The sequence below is a fragment of the Pantherophis guttatus genome, chromosome 2 (assembly GCF_059756535.1).
Source record: "Pantherophis guttatus breed Tessera chromosome 2, ASM5975653v1, whole genome shotgun sequence".
Classification (NCBI taxonomy): Eukaryota; Metazoa; Chordata; class Lepidosauria; order Squamata; family Colubridae; genus Pantherophis; species Pantherophis guttatus.
In genome coordinates this window covers 187,053,496-187,070,149 of record NC_142064.1, presented here as the reverse complement: position 1 = coordinate 187,070,149, position 16,654 = coordinate 187,053,496, and positions in this window count along the sequence as shown.

Sequence of the window (16,654 nt, the reverse complement as noted above, 5' to 3'; positions counted from 1 at the left end):
AATTGGAGAAAGGCATTCTAGTCACCTGAGCTATTACTTCTCAAGAAGAACCTCAATGTTAGGGAAGTTCCAGGACTGATTGACAAAACAATAATCTCATGTAATGTATTCCCCTCCTCTTCTGCTACATTTGACTCTACATCTCCTTTCCTTGATGGCAGTATATGGTGATTTCCCCCACTCTCATATGCTTGAAAAATACATAATATGCTGAAGTTAGGATTATGAGTAAATTCTATACAACTTTGTGAAAAGGAAAGCAGAGTTGAATGAATGTCCTCTATAGAAATGTTTGGGAGTAAGGCCTGTCAAATATTTTCAATGATTGGTTGGTTTTAAAAATACTGCTCAATGATTCTCCTAATAGTTGACATCAGTGTCAACTGATGCATCAATTTGTATCAATAACAGGCATTAATTTGCTGGCCTGTTATATTTTATTTGAATGAAGAATTCAGTCACTTACACGATAAAAGGTAATTTGGCAATGCTGATGGCTGATACCCTATGCCAGGGGTGTCGATTTCATTGAGGGCTGCATCAGGGTTGTGTTTGGCTTTGGGGGGTGGGGGGGATGTCCAGGGTGGGCATGGGCATGGCCCAAGTGCTCTGCTAGTGAAAATGGGCTCCCAAGCTCTGTTTTCAGCTGCGATAGCCTCCTGCAACCCTCTGCCAGTGAAAAAGCAGCCAGTGAAAAAGGAGCTTCATTTTTGCTGGCACAGGCACCACGGGCTGGTCCTTTGCTGTTTCCAGGGCAGCCCCATGGGACAGATCTAAGCACCCTGTGGGCCGGATCTGGCCCCTGGGCCTTGAGTTTGACACCCCTGCTCTATGCTATATTAACTAAAATTAATATTAAAAATACTTCAGTCAGTTGGGCAGACAACCTATGTTCAGAAATGAAACAGAGTAACTCTGTTGGTTCTTCTAAAAGCATCAGTCTTATCTGACTACATTGTCCATAGTAGTCTTCTGGGCTATGTTGCCTGATTATTGATGAGGCATTCTATGCTATAATAGCTGAGGTCTTGCAAACAATTGATCACAGAAAAGGGCCTGGGAGACAGTGGCTCACTTGGCCAATGATATTTGGCAATAGTTAAGAGTCGTCTCCCATGCTTTCTTAATATCTACATTAATTGAATAATTCAGATCATCAAGAAATTGGATGAACGTGTTATTGCAACTATATTAATGGCATCCTGCTCCTTGCAGTGTTGTTTACTTCCATCCAAGGGAATCTGTGGAGATGATGAAATGTGTGTGGCATCAGAGCGGGAATGCGTGGAAGACTCATTCTCAATTTTTTTCCTTGTAAAAAGGTTAGGAAACTGGATTTTTTTTTTCTTAGAATACCTTGCTAATGTGTCAAATCCCTTCCATTGTAGTCCCAACCTATCTGGTGACAAAAGAGTGGATTTCCTGCTACCAGCTCTGAACCAAACTGTATTCCTGCTGAAATCCACTCTATAATTACTGTATTTTTTCTTGTTTTCCTACTCTAAAGCTAATGTGTGTCTTATAGTCTGGAGTGTCTTATAGTCCGAAAAATACGGTAAATGGCTTACAGAGCAGTTACTGTATACCTATTTTAACTCAAACGTAAGGCTCATAGAGTATCCGACAGATTTCTTTCTTGGGGGCTGCTCCTTTTTAGATTTCTAGTAAACTTCAGTCTATTTTTCATCTACAGCCATGTTTACTGTCATTGTCTGTTGTTCCGTGGGATTGCTCAACATTCTCATAGCTTTTCTATGAAACATGAAGTTTATGAGACATTTAATGATCGATCAGTTTTATCTCGATACTCCAAAGAACCTTTTTACATTCTAAGCCTTGACATAATGTTAACAACTCTTGTAAGTTCCAAAGGCTTCTGCTCATTCGATGTTAAATAATTTAACAGGGTTGGGAATCACTTTGGAACTGAACATAAAAAGGGCAAGTATAACATATCTGTTTAGAACTTATTAAATCCAACCCTTTTTTTCCCAAGATTGCACCATACTTGTACAAAACAGCAGTATGAGCCCAAGAAAAAATGTAGCTGCTTTAAAGAGTTGTAGACAAGTGCTTTGTTAGCATCCTCATATGTTCTGAATCACCTTTTTGATCTTTGAATTCAAAGCACTTTGTAGCCCTACCATTTAATATTGCCAAGAAGTTATACAGGAAAGCCCCAAATCAGTACTTTTTCACAATATTTTTGCCAATAAAATTTTCATCAACCATGATCAAATTTTAATTTGCAAATATTCAAATTTGTGGTACAAATTCTAAGACTGTATTTGTAAGTGTGAAAAAGCCCACAGTCCTAAATTTATCTGGGAACAAACCCAGATTACAAAAAGTAATTTAAAGTAACTTTTCTGAGTGAACTTGTGTAGGATTGCATGGTAAATGAAATCAATAGGACTTATTCCTCCATAAGGACTTATTTCTCCATAAATTCTTCCTTTAGACTGAGTTGCAAACAAATGCATTCTAGCATTTCTAAATTTAATGTCCTTACTATGTATGACAACAGTATGTATTTCGACAAATGATGCAAGAACTGGAAAACCCAATTATCTAGTGTGAACATATATAAGTGTTCCAGGAAAGGATCTCTCATATGAAAATAAACTTCGACCTAGCTGTGAGAATTGGAAAATAAAATAAGTCCATGGAACACATCTGAGCAAAAGAGGGTGCTTTGCAGAAGACACTAACAACTGATTTTTTTCCCCTGCTCTGTTCTGTGTTGTTTCCTAATATCTTGACCTATGTCTCTCGAGGACAACACACTGGAGATGAAAGCAAAGAAAATCAAACCTGCCATCGGCAGCATTCACTCAATTGATTTTTACATGAAATTTGCCTTCATGCTCCAAGGATGGAAAAATGATCCCATTAATAATGAATCAGGAACACAAATGTGGGGAGAAAATCAATAGATGCACCTTTGGTGTCTTAAGGAGATGAGAAGTGATAGAAGAAGAAATCTCACTCCAAATATTTGTCTGGAATCGCAGAGGTGTATGAGATAACTACATGGGTCTTTTTCAAGCATGGAGGGACTTTCTGTTAGATGTATTGCAAGGATATTTCTGGGAGGAAAAATTACAGCAGTAGAAGTAGAAAGTGGGGAGTTGATATATATTTTTCTCCATAGTCTAACATTTATGCAGCCTGCCTGACAGTTCTATTGCTGGAAATACCATATTTAATTAATGCTTTGGACTATAAGACACACCTACCTTTTTTGGAGAGGAAAACAAGAAAAAAAAATCTGCCTCTGCCTCCCAGCAATTTGCCTTGTTGCAGCAAACAGCAACATAGCCAGCTTTAGTTTCAGTTTCATTTTCAGCACAGTCTGATTAGCACAAGGAAAAAAAAATCTGCCTCCCAGCAATTTGCCTCCTTGCAGCAAACAGCGGAGGCCTGTGCAGCAATAGGCAATGGCAATCCCTGCAGCCTGAAACAGCTGAGGGTCGGAAGACCGATCCAACCGACAATCAACTGCTTGTGCTAATCCGGCTGTGCTGAAGCTGAAACAGGCTGTTTGCTGTTTTCTACAAGGAGGTAAATTGCTGGGAGGCAGAGGCCAAAGAATGGGGGCTGGTGGGTGGGGGTGGCTACATTCAGTGTATAAGACGCACCAAAATTTTCACCCTCTTTTGGGGAGGAAAGTGCATTTTATACTCTGAAAAGTACGGTAGATTGAATGGCGACAAGTCCACATCAAGCCTCTGGGCTCTGGAAAAGAAGGATGGGCTTTGCCACATTCTGCTTCCATTGCTTCACATCTAGTGAAGCTTCCAAGGAACTTTCTTTCCATTCTTAAAGCAGTTTTATTCAGGTAGTCCTCAACGTACAACAGTCGGCTTGGTGACCACTCGAAGTTAGAATGGCACTGAAAAAAGTGACTTATGACCATTTTTCACACATATGACCATTGCATCATCCCTATCGTCATGGGATTTACATTTGGATGTTTGACCACTGACTCACATTTATGACGATTGCAGTGTCCTAAGGTCATGTGATCCCTTTTTGCGAATTTCTGACAAGCAAAGTCAATGGGGAAGCCAGATTCACCTAACAACTATGTTACTAACTTAATAATTGCAATGATTCATTTAATAACTATGGCAAGAAAAGTCGGGAAATGGGGGCAAAACTCACTTAACAAATTTCTCACTTAGCAACATAAATTTTGGGCTCAATTGGGGTCATATGTTGAGGACTACCTGTATCTGAAATATTTCTGCGGTAGTATTAAAAAAAAAAAGTAAGATCAAATGAATAACAAATGTGACCCAAAGTGAGGGTAGCATCACATGGATAATGTGTGGGTTCCAGGCAGTGGTGAAATGTAAAATTTGTTACTACCAGTTCTGTGGGCGTGGCTTGGTGGTGGTGGGGATAATGTGACTGGGTGGACATGGCCAACTTTTTTTTTAACTTTTAAAAGCATTTTTTTTACAATCTCTTTGGCTGAAGAGGTTGTAGAAAAAATGCTTTTAAAAGTAAAAAAAAAAAGCCTCTGATGATCGTGCAGCTCAGTTGGGCATGAGGGGGGAGAGGGATTTTTGCTACTGGTTCTCAGAACCACTTATTGACTCTCATATGACAGAAACTTATTGAGATGCTTGTGGTGAAATAGCTACAAAGGATCCCAGGTCAGGATTCAGATCTAGCCTTGGGAAAGCATAAATCTAACTAGATTAGGAGAATCCCATTTAGACTGAGATACTCTGGCAACAAAAGTATTTAGTCCTGAAATCAGGCTGCCATGCCCTTTCATTGGCCAATTCTACTGCTGCTCTGCTTTTTTCCCTTTCTCTTCCAGGAAAGTGATCACCAGTTTAATAGCTAGCATGCTTAATTATCCAAGAACACAATTTGGCTTGCAAGGGTATGGGATATGATTATGGTATTGATCTTTCTCATATCCAGGAAAAGTCTCCCTTCTGAGAAATCCAGAGAAGAAATCAAATGACTACAAACCAGTGGTGGGTTGCTCCTGGTTTGCACCAGTTCGCAAGAACTGGTAGTAAAAATTTTTAGTAGTTCGGAGAACTGGTAATAACATTGGCTGGCCACGCCCCCGAACCGGTCCCCGGCCTGGTTGCCGCTCGCTTACCCCGCCCACCTCATTAGAGGCTTTTTTTTTTACTTTTAAAAGCATTTTTTCTACAACCTCTTCGGCTGAAAAAATGCTTTTAAAAGTTAAAAAAAAAGCCTCTGATGATCGCGCGGCTCAGCTGGGATCCTTGAGGCTTTTAAAAGCATTTTTTTCTACAACCTCTTTGGCCAAAGAGGTTGTAGGGAATAAAATGCCTTTAAAAGCCTCTGGCGATCCCAGCTGACTTGCCTGATCGTCAGAAGCTTCTAAAAGCATTTTTTTCTGCAACCTATTCAGCCGAAGAGGTTGTAGGAAAAAAAATGCCTTTAAAAGCCTCTGGCAATTCCAGCTGACTTGCCTGATCATCAGAGGCTGCTAAAAGCATTTTTTTCTGCAACCTCTTCAGCCGAAGAGGTTGTAGGGAAAAAATGCCTTTAAAAGCCTCTGGCGATCCCAGCTGACTTGCCTGATCGTCAGAGGCTTCTAAAAGCATTTTTTCTGCAATCTCTTAAGGTTGTAGAAAAAATGTTTTTAAAAGTAAAGTAAAAAAAAAAAGTTGGCCACGCCCACCCAGTCACATCACCCCCACAAACTACGCCCACAAAATAAGCCACGCCCACAGAACCGGTAGTAAAATAATTTAGAACCCACCCCTGCTATAAATCCATCTGCAAATGCATCCCTTCTAAGAACTTTAATAACCAAATCATTTGTGCCTTTCTTTAATCTGAGTACTAATGAATCTCTTGAAAGCCTTCCCTTCCCTGACTTTGTTTCTTCTTTGAGATCTAGAGCAAATTCTTTGGTTTGGATCCTAGTTTTTTGCCCTGCGAATGAGATGACAACAGTCACTGTTGTTTTGTATCTTCATCTACTTTTCTCTCCTTTCCCAAGAAATGGATTTCTGTTGCACTTCAACTTTTTTTCCACCATAAAGAGTACATGGGCTTGAAATGCATTGTTTTTAAGTTAGTTTCTAGTGGCCTGATTGAACAAAGTATTCATCTTTCGTGGCCAAAATGCTTCTCACAATTTATATTATTTGGAACTGAGCATTAAAACATTCTACCTTTTGCTTAATAATTCTTAAATCACAAGAGTGAGGAAAAAATCACTCCGTCTGATTGATTTAAGGAAGGACTTTATAGAAATCATATTATGATAAAATTTCACATTTGGTAAAAAGAGACTAATATTATTCTAGATTTATAGATGAAAATATGTATTCCTTCTAATTCAGATGGTAAAACTTTTAATAAAATCTCCTGTCTATATCAAATGAAATTAGAAATAGCTGTCTATTTAAAAGTAAGTGTTGATGAAGAATTTTTAATATGTGCTGTATTAAGAAATAAATGTCATGTATCAAATATAGCCCAATGGCAATATTTATAATTACAACATTTCTTAGCAACATTAATAGTATATGCAGCATTTGCAGCTTCTGAAACACCTGAAATACTAGAACAACTTGTTAAATTCTTTAAAATTAAAAGCATATACTATTAATTTTATAGCTACTGTTATCAAAAAGTCAATTTGATATGTAGATGCTAAGAAATGAGTGGAATAAAATTTAGAGATTCCTATGTTGCCTAAACAATGAGATAGTGTCTTAACTTCTCTAGAAAGAGTATCAATGGACCTCAAATTATGACATACAACAAAAATAATATTTAGAATTTACTGGACTTCATTATGTTTGTATAGAAAAGGATTATCAGAAAAAGCATATTGTTGGAGATGTAATAAGGATAATTCTTGTCTAAAACATAGGTTTTATGATGTACTACACTTATTAAGTTTTAGAAGAAGTATTGGATTTTATTAATCTACTGTATTTTTCAGACTATAAGATGCACTTCCCCCCCAAAAAAGTGGGTGGAAATGTCTGTGCGTCTTATAGAGCAAATGTTGCCAAAGCCCTGCCCAGCTTCCAGCCCCCACCCTTTCGCCTCTGCCTCCCAACAATTTGCCTCCTTGCAGCAAACAACAAACAGCCTGGTTAGCTTCAGCAGAGCCTGATTTAGCACGAGCAGCTGAATGGCAGTTGGATCGGCTCTTTGGAATACTGACAATCAGCTGTTCCAGACTGCAGGGATTGCCACCACTGTTGCTGCCACCTATCGCTGCCTCCATGTGCCCCATTTTTGGCTTCCGTGTGCCCCATTTTTGGCCTCCGTGTACCCCATTTTAGGCCTCCGTGTGCCCCATTTTAGGCCTCCACATATCACATTTTTGACCCGTTCCAGGTGCCGGGGATTGTCGCTGATCGCTGCTGCCATTTGGCAGCAATAGGCAGCAGCAGTGGTAATCCCTGCTGCCTGAAACGGGCTGAAAACGGGATGTGCAGAGGCCAAAAATGAGGTGCACGCAGGCCGAAAATGGGGCATGTGGAGGCAGTGATAGGCGGCAGTGGCAATGGGCGGTGATGACAGCAATCCCTGCAGCCTGGAACAGTTGATCATTAGTATTCTGGGGGGCCAATCCAACTACCAATCAGCTGCTCATGCTAAATTAGGCTGTGCTGAAGCTGACCAGGCTGTTTGTTGTTTGCTGCAAGGAGGCAAATTGCTGGGAGGCAGAGGCAGATTTTTTTTTTCTTGTTTTCCTCCCCAAAAGCTAGGTGCGTCTTATAGTCCAGAGCATTTTATAGTCCGAAAAATACAGTAATTGTGTGACAAAAGCTAAAGTTTTCATAGGGTAGTATTCTCTTGAAATATATACCTACTTGGAATTCGACAACCAAACAATGTTAATGGATTCCCCATGTCCTTATTTTGGCCAAAAAAGTAATATTGCAGCATTGGGAACATGTACAGTCTCTTTCACTCAGTGGATTGAAGGCTTGATTGCACCCTAACTATAACCCTAACCCTAATCCCAAACCCCCACTATAGATGTAGACTTTGTATGGACAAATAAGTATCTGAAGTGTAACTTTAGCAAACAAGAGAACTTAGGGCATGTAAGAGTCATGTTGTGTCAAGATGGGTGGCAAACAAATTTAATAAATAATAATGTATACATTTGATTAATAAACAAGTAAATACAATTAAGGAATTCCTTAAGATGAGCTTTATATTTCTTACATTTAAACAACTCTCCAGACTTCTGTTTGTTCCTATCATTTTTTTCCATCTAGCCGGTTTTAACATTCTAAACAAATGTTGCCGTCAGCATAACTGAACTTCTAAAACAAACAGTGCAAAGAGAAAGAAAAAGATCAGACTAGTGAAGAACAATTCTTATATTGAGAATGAAGTTTAATAGATCTTATAGAGAATAAGCAGTGAATACAGTACAGTAGTAGGTCTTGGTCAAGCTGTATTCAACATCATCCTTATTTCCAGAAATTTCATTCATGCGTACCATGTTTCCCCGAAAATAAGGCCCTGTTTTATATTTTTTTGAACCCTGAAATAAGCGCTTGGCCCTATTGCCATGTGCTTAAAAGCCCAATTGGGCTTATTATCAGGGGAAGTCTTATTTTGGGGAAAACAGGGTACATACATACATACATACATACATACATCTGTACCTATATCTATATCTATCCCTATCTATCTATCTATCTATCTATCTATCTATCTATCTATCTATCTATTTTCTAATTTGCCCACTCAGCAACATAAGATTAGACATGCATTTTAAACTCACGTCAGGGAGAAAAATATTTAAAAGATGTTTTCAGAATTAGTGATTTTTTTTTTCCTTTTCATCTCGGCCACTCAATGATTGCTCTTCAGCCCATCAAGACTGTTAAGATTATCTGTGTGATTATTTATACATTATTTAAGAGCACTACAGTAGTTATTTCACTTTTTCTTCTGCTTCTGTTACTTTCCAACTGTTACATCTGACAATCTAGATATAAGGGTTGGGAAAGAAACCTAGTCATCCCCTACAGAATAGTGCAGCATTTGGACAGTGTGAAATTAATGAATTATTTAGTAACAGTGTACAGTAGGCTTTACTTTTTCTTTATAGCTTTTTTTCTCTTCTTACAGGGGTAATTTCTTTGCGTACCTTGTTTCAGAAGTATATTTACATGTTTCATTCCTGACCCTTCATCGACAGTTAATAAAGGTTTAGAAGTTTGGTTCGGGAGGTTTTTGAGCTGAAATTTGATATTTAATGCTCTCAAGTGACAGTATGAGCAGGCAGCACTGAATTAGCAGTTCAGCATATACTAAATCTAATTCCTTAGTAATATTGCTTATAAACCAAGGGGCTAACCTGATTTATAAAAACAAGGAAGTCCAGTTGCCTCCTGAAAAAGCACCTTTGGGACAACCATGACCTGGATGATTGAGCATCTCTACAGACCAAGGGGCTAACTGCATATTATAAGCAAACAGGTAACATGAGCAAGTCTTGATGGATTGATTAAGTGCTATCAGGTCGATGTCAACTCTTAGTAACCACACAGATGGTAATCTCCATGATGTTCTACCCCTAACATAGATTTGCAATAATGCACACATTGCCACTGTGAGCCCATCCATGTTGCTGCTGGTGGTCATCTTCTCTTTCCTTCCACCTTTCTCAGCATTAGCAACTCAAGGAAGATTTTTTTTAAAAAAATTCCAAAAACGGTATTGTCAGATGTAAATGCCTTATTCTCTAATGTGTAAATAGTATATGAACGGGGTATCAGGGGTTAACTTATTCTTCACTTGTTAATGTATTCATAATTCACCACTCCCACATATAGCTCCACCCATTGTATATATAAGGAGCTACATGCACCCTTTTCCTTGCTTCTATCTGTGAATATTCAGTGAATATAGAATGCCTATTGTAAATAAAAGGAAATATATTTAAACCTTTAACTCTTACTAATCTTATTGAGTCTGATCCTGAAAATATTGCAACAAGCTGGTAGCAGAGGATGGTTAATTGACTCAATAAAAACTTAAAAATGTCTAAGAAAGATAGGCCCAACACCAGGGCCTACAGCAAAGAAATGGAAACAGAACAAGAAATAATCAACGAATCCACAAACGCAATTTCGAGAGAATCCGAAGAATACACCACTGAAGACGAAGAAATAATAGATGAAAATGATGACCAGGAGGAAATCGAGATAGAGAATAACGAACTCAGGTCAGAGATATTAAAATTATTAAAGAGCCAGAAGAATGATGAAAGCCTCATCGCGAACCTCCAAGATATGCTGAAGAACAGCGGAGCAGCGAGAGAGAAAAACATCACTAATGAAAAGTCTAAAGACCCAAAAATAGTGAGTGATATGACTGCAGAGAAAATCATTGCGAAGAAGAAAAACGGTGATCCCGCGCGAAATTTTGAATGGCAGCCATCTTGGTTTCAACAGGCCTCCAAGATGAGCGAAGCAGAGCCAATCAAAAAGCTCAATTCAAAATTTCTGGCGCGAAAAACATTACCAGACAACGAAAATGAAAAAGAAGATTCAAACACCTCAGAAGAATCAGAATCAGAAAATGAAGGTGATTCAACAAACTACCAAATAAAATCGGCAATGAAAACGCTTTTTGCCGCATTTGGGCCAAAACTAAAAATTACTAAAAAGCTAACGAAGAAGCGAGCGAGCAAGCCAATGCCTCAAGACCTGCCCGCTCCCATCCTGACTACGAGAGCGCTGACGCCCGAACCCAGAGAGCCCTGCCGATACCGCCCTACGCCACAGACCGAAGCAAGCACCAACGCCCTCAAAAGAAGAGGAAGAACAGCCGCCGTCGTCAGGACTCCCAAAATCGAACCAGAGACCGATTCGTCCGAGGAGGAGCAGAACGAGCAAGCCGCAATGGGGAGAACCTTCCACGACGACTCCAAAGAAGAAATGGACAACGCGCATGCGCAAGACTACGCAGACGGCCCGGGAAGACATGAACTGACGAGAAGACCGCGCAGACTCGTTGCGAGCATCCCCACGCCGTTTTGCAATTTTCTACATTTACGAGACCACGGACTACCTCAGGTTGTAAGTAATGGACCCAATAATGTCGGAAATTTACCCAGTGACTTCCCGAAGCTAAGGGTTGATGGCATTAACTTGCAAGAATGGTATCAACAGCTCCAGGTTGTCTTTATGAAGGAAAGCTTACTATTTTTTATCACTAGTCCCCCAAAAAGACCTTGGACTCTAAAAATAGATTGTTTACACCATAGAGCATTTTTCCTAATAATATCTAGTGTGTCCCCTGCAATGTATCACAGCATTAAGCCAAATCTGACTGTTTCAGAAATTATTCAATGCATGTTTAATTTGTTTCACAGTGATAGTGTAGCTACCACCACAAGGATGTCTAAAGATTTCTTTTCATCTAGGATAAAACCAGGGGTTTCCATAAGTGAGCATTTAATATCTTTAAACAAAATAAGAGCTGAGCTGCATTTGAGGGGGGAGGTGATTTCAGACCAAACAATGAAAAGTGTTATTATCAACTCACTTGATCCATCATGGGACAATTTTATGTCACATTTAGACACAATCAATCTAGGATACTTATCCATAGAAAGTCTATCCAATAAATTGATAGCAGAAGACAATTCAAGAAGAAATCGTTCTAACAATCACACAGAACACAAACCATATAGGAAAGTAGCTTTCCAAGAAAAATATAATGAAACATTTAAATGTCACAATTGTGGATCCAGGGAACACAATAGAAGAGATTGCCCCAAGATTTCAAAGGAAAGACATAGGTCAGAATATAGAAACAAATACAATTATAGACAGTCTTCCATAGATAGACATAGATATAGAAGCCCACCAAATTACAAAGAGAATAGAGGGGGCAGAGATAATTCAAAGGATAGAAAATCTGGTTCACTGAATGGGTTAAATAAACAAGACAACACTAACATACAGCAAAATGAGAACAATAATTGGCTTATTGATTCTGGAGCAACTAATCACACCACTAATAACAAAAATATATTGTCTTCATTTACAGAAGATAAATTTGTAATAAAGGTAGCTAACCAAGAAAAGGTTCAAGTATTAGGTAGAGGGAATGTAACCCTGCCTGGTCTAGGAAAAATAGAGGGGGTATTGCTAATACCTGAAATACCTCATAACATACTAAGTGCCATAAAACTAAGTAGAGATTCTGACATTAACATTGTTTTTTCAAAAGGAAAAGCGACTTTAGAGAAGAATAAAATAAATATAGGCACTGTGATGATTAAAGGAGGCCTACCTTATCTGATAACAAAGTGGCTGCATAACATTGATTCAAATATGGGAGATTGTATTGAAGTAGATGATGAAAATATTAGCAACAGTGATAATGATGAATGTAAAATATCTCATGATCACATAGATGCACACAATGAAAAAAAACCAAAAATAGGTAAGCCAATTCATGATGAGTGTGCTCACATCTTACATAGGAAGTTAGGACATGCCAGTTTTCCTGTAGTACAAAAAATGACTGAACACGCAGAAGGTGTTAAAATAAAAAATTGTGAAAACTATTTGGAATGCTCAGTATGTAAATCTACAAAACTAAAAACTAGTGCCAGGCCAAGAAAATCTACTAGATCAACTAACAAAATTTTTGATTTAGTACACATGGACTTAGTTGGTCCATTAACTCCATCAATCACTTATAGAAAACGTTACTTCTTGACAATAGTAGACGATTATAGCCGCTATGGATTTGTTTATACATTAAAACACAAAGATGAAACCTTTCAAAAATTTAAAGAATTTTACAAACGCATAGAAACACAACACAATATCAAAATAAAACAAATCATGACAGATAGGGGATGTGAATTCATGTCTAAAGAATTCTCCCAATGGTTAAAAGACAAAGGAATGTTACATTACACATCTAGTCCATTTTCTGCGTTCCAGAACGGGATTGCAGAGAGGAAGAATTCAACATTACAAACCATGATTAGATGCACATTGGAAGATGCTGGCTTAAGCAAACAATTCTGGTCAGAAGCCTTACATTATTCAAATTACACACAAAATAGAACCTGGTCCAGCATTGTAAATAAGACACCATATGAAGTGATGTATAATAGGAAACCAAAATTAGCACACATGCACATATTCGGAGTCACTGCAGACGTACACATACCTAAGCAATTAAGAAGAAAGGGAGAAAACGTATCCAGAAGACTCAGATTTATGGGATATGAGACTGGCACTAAAGGGTACAGATTCATTGATAATAATAACAAATTTATAGTCTCCAGAACAGCTGTGTTCCATGAACAGGCCAACTGGTCTAAATTACATCTTAATGAAATATTTCCAAATAAATACAAAGATACAAAATCTCATGAGAAAGGGACCATAGAAAAGCAAAATATCAACAAATATAAAAACAAAAACAAAACTTGGACAAATAGCCAACACAAAATAAAAACAGACACACTAACAAAAAAGGAAGCAAGATATTTGCATGATAACGATAGTAAACCTGAAAAAACTATTAGAAACACTAGAAATCAAATGCCAAATAAATACAAGGATTATATAATGCACATGGATGGTGAGCCAACAACACCTAATACATATGAGGAAGTGTTAAAACTCCCTCGTGAAGAAAAAGAAAAATGGGAATTAGCGATGAAAAAGGAGATGGAAAGTTTACAAGGATTAAATGTATTTACACCTGCAATTGCACCTAAAGATAAAACAATTATTGGTACCAGGTGGATATATAAAATTAAGAACTTAGAGGGAGGCAATACTCTATACAAAGCTAGACTAGTTGCACAAGGTTATGCACAGAAATATCCGGAGGACTATACTGACACGTATTCCCCCACAGTAAGAACAGAGAGTGTCAAAACAGCTCTAGTGGTAGCATCAGCACTCAATCTTGATGTATTTCAATATGACATACAGACTGCGTATCTACACGCAAAACTAGATAAGGAAATATACGTAAGAGCACCTCACAGTCAATACACAAACAAAAATGAGATTTGGTTGTTAAACAAGAGTTTATACGGGTTAAAACAATCTGGTAAACGATGGTATGATTGTTTAGTAAAAGTACTTAAAACCATGGACTTCAACGCTACCACTGCTGATAACTGTTTCTTTGTCAAAAAGGGTGATGATTACATTGAATTTGTATTGATTTATGTGGATGACATTTTATACATAGGAAAACATAAAGAGAGAAGAGAAACTTTTGTAACTAAGCTAAATGAACATTTCTCGTTAAAATCCCTAGGCAAAGTAAACAAATATCTTGGTGTTCAAATTAATAAGACTAGAAGGGGATTCAAACTTACTCAGAGAGATAAGATCATAGAACTTTTAAATAAATGCAATTTAAACAATGCCAAACCTTGTGATACTCCTATGCAAACTGATTTTCTAAGAAATACTGATGAATCTTCCCCCGAATTCAAGGATAACACATTTTATAGATCAATCATAGGTTCACTTCTTTATATATCTAATTGGACAAGACCAGATATCGCCTTACCACTCAATTTATTATCCAGACATGTCAGCAAACCGACAATGTATCACTGGGAAGCTGTTAAAAGAATTTTAAGATATCTGAAAAGTACACTAGACTTTTGTTTAATGTTAGAACCTAATGACAATAAAGAACCAAAGCTTACATGTTACGCAGATGCGGACTGGGCTGGAGACACCTCATGTAGAAAAAGTACATCTGGTTATATATTCCTCTTAAATGACTGTCCAGTTTACTGGTACACTGGTAAACAGGAACTAGTGGCCACTTCAACGACAGAAGCGGAATATGTTTGTTTATCCAAAGCTGCAAATAACCTTGTATGGTTTAATGATTTAATTTCAGATGTTTGGAAAAAACCTGCTTTGCCTTTTGTTATGCATGAAGACAATAAAGCAGCCATTGAAATATCTAGATCTGATGCTATTGGACAAAGGTCCAGACACATAGATATAAAATTTAAACATGTGAGACAATTATCTCAGGATGGATTTATCAAAGCAGTGCATTGTGATACTTCAGAACAATTAGCTGACATATTGACAAAGCCTTTACCTTCTAAGCAACATAAATATTTAACTTCTAAGTTGTATGTTTTGTATTGTCCTGAATCTGAATGTAATTGGTGTTGCATAACGAATCGGCATTTAGAGGGGGATTTGTCAGATGTAAATGCCTTATTCTCTAATGTGTAAATAGTATATGAACGGGGTATCAGGGGTTAACTTATTCTTCACTTGTTAATGTATTCATAATTCACCACTCCCACATATAGCTCCACCCATTGTATATATAAGGAGCTACATGCACCCTTTTCCTTGCTTCTATCTGTGAATATTCAGTGAATATAGAATGCCTATTGTAAATAAAAGGAAATATATTTAAACCTTTAACTCTTACTAATCTTATTGAGTCTGATCCTGAAAATATTGCAACAGGTATATTAAAAAAATTAACTAATAATTGTCTGACATTGAAAAGATACCAATGTTTCTGAAAAGAATATTTCATGTGCTGGTTGCCAGTACTGAAAAGACTCCCAACTGTCCATTACACTGAAGGATGGTCCAAGAAAAATATAACAAACATGGAAGATGGAATTACTGTGGATATTACTGACTCTTTGTGCTTTTATTGTTCTTAGCTATGAATATTATTTAATTAGATCTTGTTTACCCTCCTCCAAATAGGGAAACTCAAAGAAATTCACAAATTAATTATCTTAAAAATGTCAACCATGAGCATGATCTCTCTCTCTCTCTCTCTCTCTCTTTCTCTCTCTCTCTCTCTCTCGTCCTCCCTCCCTCCCTCTCCCTCTCTCTCTCTCCCTCCTTCTCTCTCTCCCTCTCTCTCTCCCCTCTCTCTCCCTCTCTCTCTCCCTCCCTCTCTCTCTCCCCCCTCTCTCCCTCTCTCATTGTTGGTCTCAATTACTTGCTGATTCTTACCCTGAGCAAGAAAGGCACAGTTTCCAAAACATCTGCCTGTAATTTGTTAAATGTTTAAGCATTTTGTCTAACTATAGCATGTGCAGAAATGCAGCCAGTGGTTTCCAGTAGGTTTTTTGTTCCTGCTACACTTTGCTGTGAAGGAAGAAGAAGGAAATACCCCAGTTAGAGATGTGCACATTTCAAAAAGGCTTTATTTGTGACTACGATGTCTAGCGACAAATTGTATATGTTCTGGGATTGAATGGAGTGATTAATTACTAAAAAAATCATGGATTTGGAAACTGTAATGGTGCCAAGAAATACCCAGCAAGTACAGGCCCGAACACTAGCAAGACCTATGTGCCATTAAGTCATTTCATTTTCAAACAAGTGGGTAAGCATGCTTTGTAGGTTTACTCCATTTGCTTATATCTTATATATTTTTAAAAATGAAAAGTTCTAAAATAATTATATTAAAAAGTGTAACAATAAGCATAATAAATATAAGAGAACTAATAGTATTAAATATACATAATATATTAATGACGTAAGAAAGTCAAAGATCCCATCTTGTGTGGAAAGTGGAGACTAGCCAGTAGAATGCTGAATTCGACAGGAACCTGGTTTATTTCCTTTTATGTAATCGACAATTACTTCTCATAATTAATTTT